Raw genomic sequence first — 16,275 nt, 5'->3', positions numbered from 1 at the left:
TATCGCCATAGATGAGTGAGTAGCTTATCTTTGTAATTTCTCAAGTGCTGCTTCGCCTCCTGACTGTGGCTCCTCAGGGACCCTTCTGCTAAGGCAGCGAAGTCTCCCGGAAAGCGACCTCCTCCTGCCTCGAATCCCCCGCTGGCCTAGAGTGCCCCAAGCCTGCATGCCGCACCCGGCGCGAGGTCGGCCAGAGTGGCAAACACGCTAGCGTGGCACCTCGAGCCCGCGCCTTTGCCGTCTCTCCTTCGTGGCCTCGCCTGGGGTGCGGCAAGTGTGCCAAGGGCTCCTCCTCTGGTTATCAACGGCAGCTGGATGACTTTGATCCTGGCTTATTCTTCGAGCAACGGGCCTCAATCCATCCGGGCCCCTGCCGAAGGCTGGTCGGCAACCCGGGAGGCACTAGCCCCCAGCCCCCTACTGAAAGGGGGTGAGCCACTTCGGATCCCGTCGGCAACCCCCGCTGCGGGGGATGGACCCGGTCGCGCACTTAAGTTTGCGCACGAGCGGAGTGTCGTCTGCCACGAGCTCTTTCAGGAGGCAATAATGGGTGTGATGAGCCGGCTCGGCGGAGATCTCGTGGATGTTGACGCGCGCCTTGAGGCCGGCGGTCTCTGACTGGTGGAGGACTGGCATCAACTGAATGTGGCTATCAACCTCGGGCGCCTTCAACATGAGCACGCCAATGCGAAGGCTGAGGCATCCCTGGCAACCTCGCGCAAGGCCAGCGCCCTAGCCTTGGAGGAGGCCAGGAAGGCAGACTGTCGCCGCGCGATTGCCGAGGAGCGCATGCGGGAACTCCAGGCCTTGATTGCCTCCTTGGAGCAGCAGGTGGAGGCGCGCAAAGCCGCCTTAGCATCACTGAAGGGCGCACCGTCCGACGAAGAAATCTTGAGGCGCGAAGAAGCACTGCTGCTGGAGGCCACAGAGCGTAGCCTCGAGCTCGAGCGGTTGGACATGAGGGAGCACCAGGTTGCCCAAGTAGAAAATGTCTTCGGTGCGCGTGAGGCCAAGGCTCAGGAGGAGGTCAACCGCCGGGTGGCCGAGGCTTGCATGGTCCTTGTTGGCAGGTACGACCTGAAGCTGGCGCTCGTGGAAGCCGAAGCTGTGGGCAGGACCACTGCCCTCAAGTCGGATCTGGCTAAAGCGGAACAGTGCGAGAAAGCCGCCTCGGCTGCTCTGACCTCTGTGCAGGCCAAGCTGACCTCCGCCCGTGTCGAGTTGCTCTCTCTTCAGCAGCGGGTTGCTAGCGCCGTGTCCTTCGCGCAACAAAGCAGGGAGGAGGCACTTCGCCGGCAGATGCTACTGCGCGAGCACACTCCCATGCTTCGGGACCTCAGGGCGAAGGCCAACCAGGCGCTCGGTACCATCTGCGATGAGCATGCCCCTCATCCCCACGCCAAGGATTACACCAGCCACTTTTGCTTCTTCACTGATGTTGTGATGCGCCTGGAGAGACGTGTTGAGAGGGCTCGCAAGCTTGTGGACGAAAAGAGCCGAGGCCTTCTCGGGCACGCATTCTCCCGGGTCTTCAGCCATCTCCTGAACACCAATCCTGACTTTGATTTTGCCGCCGCCATTGCCCTAGTGCCTGAGGTCATCCGGGGTAACCTAGTGCACTGGGTGGACGACAATGTGGATGCTCTAGTTAGGGCCTTTGCTTATGATGACGACGTGGTGGTGGTCGCGGCGGATGAGGGCGACGTGGTTGATGGCGGCGTGGTTGATGCCGGTGCGGCTGATGGCGGTGAAGACAGCGACAGCGACGGCGCCAGCAGCCTGTCCGGGAGCGATTCGGGAGACGAGGCAAGCGATATGTTTGGCTGAGCCCTTGCTCCTTTATTTTGAACCTGCACGCAAAAGCTTGGGTATGGCCCCCCACAATGTAAGAGCATTTTGAAGTGGGGAAGCCCCTCATGTAAATAGACTACCACTTCAATCCTTGGGCTTATGCTTAAAGCGCGCTTTTGGGTGCTCGTGACACCCCTTGCGGGCTTGCTGCCATAACTTACTTTGGTTTAGTCGAGCTTCATACTGATTTGGCAGCTGCGGATGTGCATTCCTTCTGAGAGGAGCCCCTCACGATCTCGCAAGGTTTTGGATTCCTGAGGGGTCCGCCGGTCCACCCGAGAGGGCCTCGCGAGAAGCAAGCACCAGTAATGGCAAGATGCGTGCGTAGTGCGTGTGTGGCACTGCCAGCCCCCGCCCGTGAGGTTTTCGATAGGGGGGGGGGGAGATAGGATGCCCCCCACGATTGCAGAAATCAACGCAAACGAGAAAGGGGGTCATCCTATCTCCCCCACACCTGGATAATGTTCATCATTCTCTTTGATGTAGTCCTAGTCGACCCATCTCATGTCACACACTATGGGCTTCTTGTCAAGCAAAACTGTCTCATAGAAGTCCTGATGTTCCTTTGTATGGAACCTGTTGTCCACAGCAGTCCTTCTCCTGGTGGCATATGGATCAGACTCTCTCCATAGCCTCAGACCTAAGTCCTTCCTGATCTTCATGTTCTCAGCAACTAGATGAGCATCATTGTGATCTGGGATTTTAGGCTTCAGCTTCCTCAAGACATGTGACTCATCATCTTCTTCTTTCATTTCAGCTTTAGGCACTAGGGCCTTGTTCTTCTCCTCAGCAGGGATGTTCCTGGTGCTCCTCTTTGGTTTTGGCTTTGGAGCTGGAGCAGCAGCCTTTGGAGCAGTCTTAGGCTTAGATGGAACAGCCCCTGCCCTGATGGCATCACCCATAAGCTTTTGAGCTTTGGGTGCTGGTGCAGCATCTTCTTCCTCTTCCTCTTTAGAATCTCTCATGATTGAGGATCTCCCAAGCACACTGGCAGTGGTCTTTTTGACCCTCTCTTTCCTCTTCTTCTCTGCCACAACCTGCTCTTTGGGTGCAGATCCCAAAGTCTCTTGAGTAGATGCTCTGGCCTTAGACATTGGAATTCTCTTGGCAGGAACCTTTTGCTTCATGCCTGGCTTGGTGGCAGCAGCTGTGCCATATTCCTTCTTCAGGACTTTCCTCTTTGAGGTGGTTTCTTCTTCCTCAGCCACATAGTCTTCATCCTCTAACTCTGAAGTTCTTTTCTTACTGGCCCTGGTGGCAGCTTTGGGTAAGTTGCTCGGGGTGCTTCTGCTGCCATCATCTGAGCTGCTAGAGGGACTAGTGCCCTCACTTAAGTGAACCTGCTCCTCTTACTTATTCTGGCTGTCACTCTGATCAGACATATTGCAAACACTGACAGCAGACCCTGTGAATAGATTATAGATGAGATAGAGTGGATGAGCGTCACAAAATGCAGAGGTTTTTGCAAAAGAATGAGTCTAAACTTAGTTTTAGTTTTCCACAGAAAGCATTTCGGATCTACCGATTTGTAAACTCGGTGATACCGAAGCAGCTGTTGGAACCTAAACTAGTGAACTCGGTCAGACCGAGTCACAGTTCGGTGGCACCGAGACTGCTAGGGTTTCACAAAGTCCTGAACTCGGTCACACCGATTTTCAATTCTCGGTCAGACTGAGAATCACATGTGCAATGGCCTGAGCCGAATCAGTGGTACCGAGTTCCACAACTCGGTGGGTCCGAGATGGTTTTGGCGGAAATCTAACCCTAAATTATCAATTCATGACTAAACTACGGAGTGTTTTCGATGGATAGAATGATCTCAATCATGGCAAGATACATGGCGAACACAATGTGCTAGGAATCAGATAAGGATAGCATAGTGATCGAGTTCATACCCTAGTTCGGCGATGAACTCGCTACGGCGGCAACGGCGGGGATGATTCCTGTTGACGGCGCCGGAGACCAGCAGCAGGAGGCGGCTGGCGACGAGGAAGATGATCCGGAGACCCTGGAGGCAGAGCGGGCTAAGCGCGGGTCGGGGAGGTTCGGAAAGTTTTCCAAAATTTGACCCGTGGATATATATAGCCCGACCTGTCGGTGTGACCGAGTGGAACAACTTGGTGGCACCGAGATTCATAACTGCAAGCAATTACTGAAACTCGGTGTGACTGAAAAGTTCAAATCGGTTGCACCGAGATTAAAAACCTAGATCGACTTAGTGATCTCGGTATGACCGAAATGGATGAACCGGTCAGACCGAAACGCACAAAGAAGTTTTGGAAGTTTAACTCTATGACGAATCGGGGACTCCGAGTGCTCCTCACACAGAGTGGTTCGAATCTGACTTGATCACATTTTGTGATGCAGCATGAATAGAGTTTGAGACGAGAAAAGCATAGATAGCTAGACAAGGTTCTTAGGCATTCTTGTCCATCCACTTGGCCAAAAGGAAAGGAAACCAATCAATCAAAACAACAAGTGGATGTCCTCGAATGAGTAAATTATGCAACCAACATGCTCACACAATAAAAATGGCAAATGAAATATGTGGCAAAGCATGCACAAACAATTCTAGCATCTATCAAGCAATTGGCGATGACTAGGTCATCTATATATGAGTATATTGACTTAGGAGTCAAATGAGAACATTTGATCATAGGTCATACTCATTGTTTAAGAACAAGTGGGGTTACCACATTTACATAAAGCGTTGTTGTGTTCACACCATTAGAGTTGCTTTAACTCAATTGTTAGAGTAAAGCTCCCCCTAGATGTGAGATCCCCCCTAAGAGGGATGAACTAACCTTGGTTTTGTCGATGATGACTTCATGTAGGTGTTGAAGATGTGGATGCTCTATGTTGATGTAGATCATTTGGAGCTATCCTTTGGAGTGAGTTGCACTTTCAATACCTACACGGGTTAGTCCCACAAGGAACAAACAAGGATATCCATAGACATAGAGTGATGCACACACAAGATGATGTCTATGAAAGCTTTAGGCTACCTTGTCCCTTGTCTTACCAACAAGAGGGTTTGTGACTCCTTGAACTAGTGCAAGATGTGGAAGTTGATTGCACTTGTTCTTGCCAAAATGATAAGAGTGAAGTATGTTGGCGGAGTCACCCTCAAGAACTCTCTAGTTCTTCTTCTTCGGGATCCACACCATCTTGATGGGAATCCTCGGAGTTGTAGTTGTACTCGATGAAGTGGAACTTGATGTAGTCTTGGGAACCCCACTTGACCAAGGCCTTAGGAGCTTCTTCAAATGCATCAATTTCCTCTTGAAGCTTGTCCTTGCCTTTTTGCTTGTGGTCTTGTGGTGGAAGATCATCTTGAGCTTGTGTCCCTTTGGATGAAGTAGGATCATACTTCTCTTGTTGAGGAACAAACTTCGTCTTGGGGTATTGATCTTCTTCCCACTCAACTCCATTGGCATTGAACTTTCGTTCAAAACCAATACCTTGATTCTTCCAGTGCTTTCCTTGCTTGCGTACAATTTCCTCGAATTGCTTACTCCCGGCAAGGCTCTTGTAAACACCTTTCTCTATAATTCCCTTCAATAAGCTATATTATTGCTCAAGTGTAACTTGGCTAAGAGAATCGTTAGTGGAATCAAGATAACTACTAGAAGCAACAATATTGGATTTAGCATGATTATTGTTACTACTAGAAGAAGATCCTTCTTGTTCTTGACTTGAGGCATGTAGGTGGATAAGAGTAAACGCTTGACAATGTAAGAAGAACTTTTCTTGCAAAGATCATCATTGATTGCCTTTAAGAATTCATGCTCTTACTCAAGACTGAGCTTCTCAAAACGTAATTTCTCATGAGTCCTTAAAAGTTCTTGATGATCTCCTAAGATAGTTTCATGAGCTAACTTAAGAGTGTTTAGTTCTTTAGTTAGAGACTCAATCTTCTCCTTATCATTGTCATTCATTTCATCATAGTATTCATCACTATAGTTGTCAACAAGTAAATCATCATCACCTAACAAGTCATCTTCATCACTATTGAAATCAACATACTCGGGGTGTGATACCTTTGGACCTTTGTCCATGAAGCATCTTACAATTCCTTCATTTGGTGAATCAAATATGTCGTAGGAGTTGGTTGACACAAGTGCTAGACCGGCAACACCTTCATCTTGAGTATATTCGGAGTCGGAGTGATAGCTTCTCTCGGAGTCATTGTCGGAGTCAAAGCCGGATACCCATTCACCAACATGAGCTTGATGTCTTCATTTTGTGTAGCTCCTTGATGACTTGTCCTTCCTTTCCGAATCCTTGCTTCTCCGTGAGGATCTTCGTTCATATTGATCATCCTTACTCCTTCTCTCCCTTGATGGTGATTCTTCTCTTCTACTTCTTCTTTTGGGAGAATCTTCTCTTCTCTTTTGGGGAGCCGTACACTCATTGGAGTAGTGTCCGGGTCTTCCACAATTGTAGCAGTTTCGCTCTCGATTAGAAGATCTTTTGTCATTGTAGGACCTTGACTTGGAGCTTCTCTCTTTGCTCATACTCTTGTAGAATTTATTGAAGTTCTTCACCATTAAGCTCAATTCTTCATTGAAGGTTTGTTTCTCACTTGATGATGTGGGGGCTTCGCATGAGGCTTTGTAAGCACCACTTGATTTGTTGTGAAGTTCCTCCTTATCCTTGAGTGACATCTCGTGAGCAACAATTCTTCCAATGACTTCCGTTGGCTTGAGATCTTTGTAATTTTGCATCATTTGGATCAATGTGCATATGGTATCGTATTTTCCATCCAAGGCTCTTAGGATCTTCTTGATGATGAATTTGTCGGTCATCTCTTCACTTCCTAAGCCGGCAATCTCATTCGTGATAAGAGCAAGCCTAGAGTACATTTCAGTGACACCTTCACCATACTTCATTTTGAACATGTCAAGTTGACTTTGAAGCACATCCAACTTGGATTCCTTGACGGAGTCGGTACCTTCGTGCATATCAATCAAAGTATCCCAAATTTCCTTTGCATTCTCAAGACGGCTGATTTTGTTGAATTCTTCGGGGCACAATCCGTTGAAGAGGATATCACAAGCTTGAGCGTTGTATTGTAGAATCTTCAACTCATCCACGGTAGCTTCACGATTCGGTTCTCTCCCATCAAAGAATTCACCTTGCAAGCCAACACACACAATAGCCCAAACGGCGGGGTTAGGTCTAAGAATATGCATTTTCATCTTATGCTTCCAACTAGCAAAATTAGTACCATCAAAGTAAGGACCTCTACGATGGTAGTTTCCCTCGCTAGACGCCATACTATCCTAGGCTGTGAAACCAAGGCTATGACCACCAAAAGCTATGGAAATCAAAGCAAATGGAGACCAGAGCTCTGATACCACTTGTAGGATCGAAAGTATGTCTAGAAGGGGGTGATTAGACTACTTGACCAAATAAAAATCTATCCTTTTCCCAATTTTAGTATTTGGCAGATTTTAGCTATCTTAGTACAAGTCAAGCAATCTTAACACAATTCAAACAAGCATGCAAAGAGTCTATGAGCAGCGGAAAGTAAAGCATGCAACTTGCAAGAATGTAAAGGGAAGGGTTTGGAGAATTCAAACGCAATTGGAGACACGGATGTTTTTGTCGTGGTTCCGATAGGTGGTGCTATCGTACATCCACGTTGATGGAGACTTCAACCCACGGAGGGTAACGGTTGCGCGAGTCCATGGAGGGCTCCACCCATGAAGGGTCCATGAAGAAGCAACCTTGTCTATCCCATCATGGCCATCGCCCACGAAGGACTTGCCTCACTAGCGGTAGATCTTCACGAAGTAGGCGATCTCCTTGCCCTTACAAACTCCTTGGTTCAACTCCACAATCTTTATCAGAGGCTCCCAAGTGACACCTAGCCAATCTAGGAGACACCACTCTCCAAGAAGTAACAAATGGTGTGTTGATGATGAACTCCTTGCTCTTGTGCTTCAAATGATAGTCTCCCCAACACTCAACTCTCTCTCACAGGATTTGGATTTGGTGGAAAGAAGATTTGAGTGGAAAGCATCTTGGGGAAGTCTAGAGATCAAGATTCATATGGTAGGAATGGAATATCTTGGCCTCAACACATGAATAGGTGGTTCTCTCTCAGAAAATGTGTATTGGAAGTGTAGGTATGTTCTGATGGCTCTCTCCATGAATGAAGAGTGGGTGGAGGGGTATATATAGCCTCCACACAAAAACTAACCGTTACACACAATTTACCAATCTCGGTGAGACTGAATTGAGAAACTCGGTCGGACCGATTTAGCAAACCTAGTGACCGTTAGGATTTTCGGTGGGACTGATATGCAACTCGGTAGGACCGGTATGGTTAGGGTTAGGGCATAACTAATCTCGGTGTGACCGATTACACAAACTCGGTGGGACCGATTTTGGTAATAAGCTAACCAGAGAGTTGGTCAGGTAAACTCGACGGGACCGATCGCTCATTTCGGTGGGACCGGAATGTTACAAAAGGGAAACAGAGAGTTTACATTGCAATCTCGGTGGGACCGATCGCTCATCTCGGTAGGACTGAAACATTATGAAGGGAAACAGAGAGATTACAACCCCATCTCGGTGTGACCGAGATCCCTATCGGTGAGACCGATTTGCCTAGGGTTTGTGGCAGTGGCTATGACATCTGAACTCGGTGGTGCCGGATAGAAAGAATCGGTGGGGTCGAGTCTGACTTTTGGTTTAGGTCATATGTGGATGTGGGAAGGTAGTTGAGGGTTTTGGAGCATATCACTAAGCACTATGAAGCAAGAACCTCATCAAGCAACAGCTCATCCCTCCTTGATAGTATTGGCTTTTCCTATAGACTCAATGTGATCTTGGATCACTAAAATATAAAATGTAGAGTCTTGAGCTTTGAGCTTGAGCCAATCTTTTTGTCCTTAGTATTTTGAGGGGTCCACTTTCCTCATCCATGCCATGCCATTCATTGAGCTTTTCCTGAAATATTAATCTTGGAATAGCATTAGCTCAATGAGCTATATGTTGTTAGGAATTACCAAAACCACATAGGGATAGTTGCACTTTCAGCAAGTCTGAGCTACAGAAAAGAGGTCAAAAGCAAATGTCCTTGTCCGGCACCAAGCTAGTCTTCTTGTCTTCGAGTCTTCTCACTAGCGCAGAGCTAAGTGCTTTCACAGGCCGTGAGCATAGTCATTGGGCGACAGTGTCGACGGCCAGCGCAGAGCATGGTGCTTCCACTAGGACGTGGGCGGGATCCCCCGAGGCTAGAGGGCGGCACTCCGGAGACTCCAGGGCGTGTACAGCTGCACTCATTATTACGTGAGAGTGTCACGAGCTGAGACCTTCACAGGCGTGAGTCTTGCTTCATATCACCGGGTGAGGGCCTCGCCTTGCGCCGCCCTCGACCACCGTTGGGGCGTCCGGAAACCAGGACGATGCCAAGGGGCAAAGGTGGACACTAGCGGCGCCCTCGGCGACCACGGGCCCTCTGCCAGGGGGAACGCTTGCCAGTGCCTCCCCGGCAGAGGACCTACCTCCGGGCGACGCCTTGCTCCATACGATGCGGGGAGGGGCCTTGCTCTCGGCTCCTCCCCCGCAGCCCCCAATGCGCTTCCCCTGGTGGAAGGGGGGCTGCCATGCTGGGGCCGTCGTCCATCGTTGTGACCTGATTCACTTGCGACCCATGGTTAGCGTAAGCCTGCTCCTGATAGATTAGTGGTACCCTGTAGTTGTTGTCGCCGGCGTGGTCGACGAGGCTCCCGGGTGGCTCCTGGAAGTCCTCAGCTTCCAGCGTCTCCTCTTCCCAACCCGGCTCGAGGAACGAGCCGGCGTCATCTTCCGGTGTGTACTCCTGGTCCATCATGCGGGGCACATAGGCCTCCGGAATAGTCGCCCCGGAAACCTCGCTGAGGTGCCCCACGCTCCATGTCGCTTGGATCGGCGCACCACTATGAGGATGGTAGGGCGGCATCCTGCCGGCACCGTGGGTGGCGATGCTTATGCCTGCGCCCATTGGGGGAGGCACACGTGCAGTTGGGTGTCCGGCGCCACTGGTTGCGCCGATGCCGACGAAACCTCCTGGTGCGCCCGGGGGCGTGCGGGCGCGACGAGGCCCACCGCGCGATCCGGCCACAGCCTGAGGCGTAAGCAAGGAGCAGAAAGGCGATGTACCCCTAGCTGCGGCGTCCAACAGCTCGACAACACGCTCCAGCAGTGCATCCCGGCCGCTCTCCATCAGTCGGCATCGTAGCTTCTCCTGCCACTGTGAGCGCAGCCCTCATATTCGCTTTTTCCCGTCGGGAGTGCGGCACCGTCGCCGCGACGTAGCTTGAGGCCCTTGCGGCGGCCCACGTGCACCGCGGGGTAATGGTGGAAGGCGTCGGACCACACTGCCCGCGCCCCGCAGCGTTTGGCAGTGCACGTGCCGCCTGGAGCGCGGATTTGTGGTCTTCTTGGGTGGACGATGCTGCCCAGGCTGCCCAGTGGTCGGCGTCGGCCCTCGGGTCGCCGGACATCGGTGCTCCAAAGCGTTGGCAGGCCTGCTGATGGAAGAGAGTCTTCGGCGCACCCCTACCTGGCACGCCAAATGTCAGATTTCGGGTTCCGGAAAAACCCTTGAGGTTCGAACACTCAGGTGCGCACGAAGATCTCTCCTCCCCCTTGGACTCTCCCTCACTGCGATCTCAAGGCTCAGCGCGTCGAACTCGCAGAACAAAGGGACACAAGATTTATACTGGTTCGGTCCACCGATGTGGTCTAATACCCTACTCCAGTGTGGTGTGTTGGATTGCCTATTGGACTGAGGATGAACAGTTACAAGGGAAGAACTGCCTCCTGAGGGAGGTGCTCTTGTGCTCGATGAGCTTGTGCGTATGAGGGTGGAATGGATCTCTCTAGGATGAGATGCCTCCCTACGGTGGTGGCTAGTCCTATATATAGGGGGGCGGGTCCTCTTCCAAAATATTAGGTGGGAAGGGATCCCACAACGGCCAATTTAAAGGGGGACAACTAGTACAAGCTATCCTGACAAAAGGTGGTCTTTGCCTGCCAAAGGCTCTGGTGGTGACGCCGTCCTCGGCTCCATGGTGACCTCCGTCCTGCTGGTCTTGGTCTCGTTGGACTGATATGGAAACCTTTGCCTGATGCCTCAGGACTCCTTGCCTGCGCTTGCCTCTTTAGCACTAAAGAGAAAACAAGGACACTGTGCACGCAGGCGCCCGCCTAGCCCCGGTCGTCATGGCTTGCTTTACAGGAACCTCGTGAGGTGCCCCCTGCCTTGATCTCTCGGCCCCTCGCGAGCCAGCCTGGTGAGGCCGCCCCCGAGGAGGTCTTGCGTCGTCCTCCTCACGAGGCTCGGCCCCTCGCGAGGGTCTTGAGTGTTTGCTGGTGAAGATGGGCCGTACGGAGCCGTTGGCGGAGCCACGCCATGGGCCGTGGGCAGGCAAGTCTAGGGACCCCCGTTCCGAGGACGCCGACAGGTGTGCTTTATTATTATTGAAAAAGAATTCTCTCTTGCTTCACTTAGATTAAATTGAGAGAAAGAAATATTATGCTTATGATCGTCACTTATATTTGTTTGGGCTTCTCAAAAGCAACATATGAAAATTAGTTCCAAAGTGATAGATATCCAAGAAGGATATAATAAAACTTTCATGAAGATCTTGGAAAAAATAAACTTGATTCCTTGTAATAGTTTTGAGATATGATGATGTGATATCTGAGTCATGTTGATGAGTAATTATGCTTTAGTAAGAATATTGGTGTTAAGGTTTGTGATTCCCTATGCAAGCACAAAAGTCAATAGTTATGCAATGGAATTACATCCTACTTGTGGTGCATTATTAGGTGTTAATTATGCTGAATGCTCGCTTATGAGATTATTCGTTTCTTGGTTGTTCGCTTCTCAATCTTTTGCTAGCCTTCATTTTGCACTAAGTATGATCACTACTTGTGCATCCAAAATCCTTTAAACTAGTTTTGCCACATGAGTCCACTATACCTACCTATATGCAGTATTCTTTTGCCATTCTAAGCAAATTTGTATGTGCCATCTCTAATTTCAAAATAAATTTCTCCTTTGTGTGCTCGTACCGCTCGCAAGGCGGTGAGGGGTGGCCAATATTCTCCATGCTAGATGTGTTATTCTCACGATGAGTGTTTATTCACTTGTCATTGCATGAGAGTAAGGCAAAGGTATTAGGGATGCCCAGTCTAGAAATGAAAAATGAATTTACTTTATGTTGTCAAATAATAAATTCCTTGGAAAGTGTTGGTATGGAGGGCACCCATGGATACGGTTAGCCATGGAAAGTGAAAGTATGGTTGAAAAAGGAATAAACTTTATTTTTTGTTTGGGAACCGCCTATGATATATCTAGCATGGAAAGTGTCGGGAGCTCTAAGTCATTTTCATTGGTGGGAAAAGTATGCCTCTCAAAATGTTTTTATCTCTCAATTTTCGCTTTGAGCTCTGGCACCTCTACAAATCCCTACTTCCCTCTGCGAAGGGCCTTTCTTTTACTTTATGTAATTTTTATTTTAAATTTGAGTCTCCATCTTCTCTTATAAAGCATCAACTAGGGGGCACTATGATTGTACTTGAGCATTGGGCGTAGCTAATATGCGAGTGTGTTTCATGAATGGATCAATGATTGAGCATGATGGGCTAGGGATAACTTATTTTATCGTTGATATTTTGAAAGACATTGTTGCTTGTTGATATGCTTGAGTATTTAAGTCCTCATGTCAAAACTATACTATTGCTTTGAACCATATAAAAGTCAAAATGTCCATCCTACAAAGAAAAGTATATGAGATGACATGATAGGTAGCATTCCACATCAAAAATTCCGTTTTTATCATTTACCTACTCGAGGACGAGAGGGAATTAAGCTTGGGGATGCTGATACGCCTCCAACGTATCTATAATTTTTTATTGTTCCATGCTGTTATATTATCATTCTTGGATGTTTTATAGTCATTTTATAGTCATTTATATCATTTTTGGTACTAACCTATTGACATAGTGCCAAGTGTCAGTTGCTGTTTTTTTGCATGTTTTTCACATCGCATGAAATCAATATCTAACGGAGTCCAAACACCCCGAAAAATTTTGTGGATTTTTTATGGACCAGAAGACCACCAGTGGGACAGAGCAGCACCCCGGGGGTGCCCCGAGGGGGGCACAACCCACCAGGCCACGCCTGGGGGCCCAGGTGCACCAAGGTGGGCTGTGCCCACCTCAATGGCCTCCCGCACCCTCTTTGCCATATAAATTGCCAAATATTCTAAAACCCTCGGGGGTAACCCTAGATCAGAATTTCCGTCGCCGCAAGGCTCTGTAGTCACGAGAAATCCATCTAGACCCCATTCCGGCACCCTACCGGAGGGGGGAATCATCGCCGGTGGCCATCTTCATCATCCCGGCGGCCACCACAATGAGGAGGGAGTAGTCCACCCTTGGGGCTGAGTGTTTGTACCTGTAGCTATGTGTTTAATCTCTCTCTCTCTCTCTCATGTTCTTGAGATGTCACCATCTTGATGTATCACGGGATTTGTTAATATAGTCAGATCCTATGGTGTTTTTCCCTCTCGATCTCGTGTTCTGCCTGATGTCAGCAAAAGCTTCCAGAACTGACACATTGGCTTGTCTTGAGGGACAGAACAAATCCCAACATTGAGTAGCAAAGGGACATGTCCAAAAAGGTGTTGTAATGTTTCCTCCTGCTGGTAGTTGTTCACAGCACAATTATAATTGTCCAAGTGAAATGTTTTCCCTTTGAGATTTTGTTGTTATCGGATTGAATACTTTTATGGGTTTGAGAGCACTTGATATATGTATTGCATATGAATACCCGTGGTGACAATGGGATATAAATGTTTTTTGGCACTCAAGTTGCGGATTCCCTCGGTGACATTGGGGTTATCTATGCATAGGGGTTGATTTACGTTCTCGTCTTTTGTCTCTCTGGTAGAAATCTTGGGGCACTCTTTTAAGTTCTTTATGTTGGATTGAGTATTATGAATCTGAAATTATTTCGTGTTATTTTAGTACGAACTCTTGGATAGATCGATCGGAAAGAATAGCTTCGAGGTGGTTTCATACCCTACAAATAATTTCTTCTTATGTTCTCCACTCGATAGGGATATTGGAGTGATCCTTCATCGCCTTTTGAGGGATGGTTATATGATCCAATTATGTTAGCATTGTTGAGAGATTGCACTAGCGAAAGTACGGACCCTAGGCCTCATTTTCAAGCATTGCAATATTGTTTTTGTGCCCGTTTACTATTTGCCACCTTGCTGTTTTTTATTTTCAGATTATAAAAATATATTTCTACCATCCATATTACACTTTCATCACCATCTCTTCGCCGAACTAGGGCACCTATACAAATTGCAATTGTATTGGGTGTGTTGGGGACACGAGAGATTTCTTGTATTTGATTGCAGGGTTGTTGGAGGGAGACCATCTTCATCCTACGCCTCCCATGGATTGATAAACCTTAGGTCATCCACTTGAGGGGAAATTGCTACTGTCCAACAAAACTCTGCGCTTGGAGGCCAAACACATGTCTACAAGAATAAAGTTGCATAGTAGAGATCACTATACCATAAGAAAAGAGGGACGTGTGGCCGCACTTAAATGGTTACGTGAACACACGGTTCATATAATACAACCGTTTGCGATATTAACGTGTCAACTATTTGTTTCAAAATGACTTTGTTGGCTATTAATGTGTGCGCCTTGTCTCAAGCTGGACGATTTTTTTACCACGACATATATGTGCCGTGTCATGAAACTATGCCAAGTTTCATGTTTTTTGGATGAGTTTTTGATTTACTGGGATTTAAAAACCAAGATTCTCAACATTTTAGGACAACGAGAAGTTTGTAATTCATTCCCATTCCTTCAATGAGACCTAAACATGCACCCAATGACACATGTACGGTTTTCCACCCATTTTGCTTCACTTGAGCATGTGCTTGTAGTTCAAATTTGAATTATGGGCTACATTAAATGCCTAGAAAACTCAATTAATATATAAAATGGCCAAACTAACCCTGAACAGTTTTAACACACGACACTCCTGTTATTCTATGTTGCCTGTAGAAAACAAAGTTCAAGGCAATAAGAGGCAGCGATTATCGTTTCGCCCACAAGAGGGGCATGTTTCCCTACCGGAACCACGAGGGTTGTGAGAAGCTTCGGTTTGTAAGAGGTTGTAATATAGCTTGGCCCAAATTGGACAATTATTTTACCACGACATATATGTGCCATTTAGTGACACCATGCCAAGTTTCATGATTTTCTGGTGAGTTTTGGATTTATAGAGATTTAAAAATGAGATTCGTAATGTTTGTGGCCGAGCCAGGACGCCGAGACGGATGAATACATTCCCATTCATTCCATGGGACCTTAACATGCACCCCAAGGATAGATGTATGTTCTTTCAAGCCATTTTGGTGCACTAGAGCATGTATTTGTAGTTCGGATTTGAATTCTGAACACTAAATTCCTAGAAAACTCAATTAATGACTAAAAAAGGTCAAACGAAGCCTGAATAATTTCAAAGTTTAGCGCGAATCTCTCGTTGTTCCATGTTACGTGTATAAGAAAATACAAGGCTAGAAGAGGGAGCAATTATCGTTTCGCCCACAAGGGGACATATTTCCCTATTGAAACCAAGAGGGTTCTTGCGACAGCCTCCGATTTGTAAGAGGTTTGTAATTAAGCTTGGCCCAAATTGGACAATGTTTTTACCACGACATATATGTGCCATGACATGACACCATGCCAACTTTCTTGTCTTTCTGGTGAGTTTTCGATTTATGGGGATTTAAAACAGAGATTCCAAATGTTTGAGGACGAGCTAGGACGCCTGTACGGTTGTAATTCATTCCCATTCCTGGCATGGGACCTAAACATGCACCCAAGGACACATGTATAATTTTTCTAGCCATTTTGGTGAACTGGAGCATGTATTTGTAGTTCAGATTTGTATTATGGACATTAAATGCCTAGGAAACTCAATTAGTGTATGAAAAGACCAAACGAACCCTGAATAAGTCTAAATTTTAGCATGGATATCTTGTCGTTCCATGTTGCCCGTAGAAGAAAATACAAGGCGAAAAGAGGCAGTGATTATCGTTTAGTCCACAAGGGGGACACGTTTCCCTGTCGGAACCACGAGGCTTTTTGAGAGAAGCTCATGTATGTAAGAGGCTTATAATAAAAGTTGCGCCAAAATGGACAAAAAACTCCCTCGACATATATGTGCCATGTTGTGATACCATGCCAAGTTTTATGATTTTCGGGTGAGTTTTGGATTTACGGGGATTTAAAAACCGAGATTCTTCTCACAAAATGTTTTCAAATAGCACACGATTCACTCAATTAAGCCGTGTGCCTACCAAACTATGCCTGATGACCCCTGCTGCA

This window comes from Triticum aestivum, chromosome 4A (genome assembly GCF_018294505.1).
Source record: "Triticum aestivum cultivar Chinese Spring chromosome 4A, IWGSC CS RefSeq v2.1, whole genome shotgun sequence".
In the NCBI taxonomy this organism is placed as follows: Eukaryota; Viridiplantae; Streptophyta; class Magnoliopsida; order Poales; family Poaceae; genus Triticum; species Triticum aestivum.
This window is presented reverse-complemented; position numbering follows the sequence as displayed.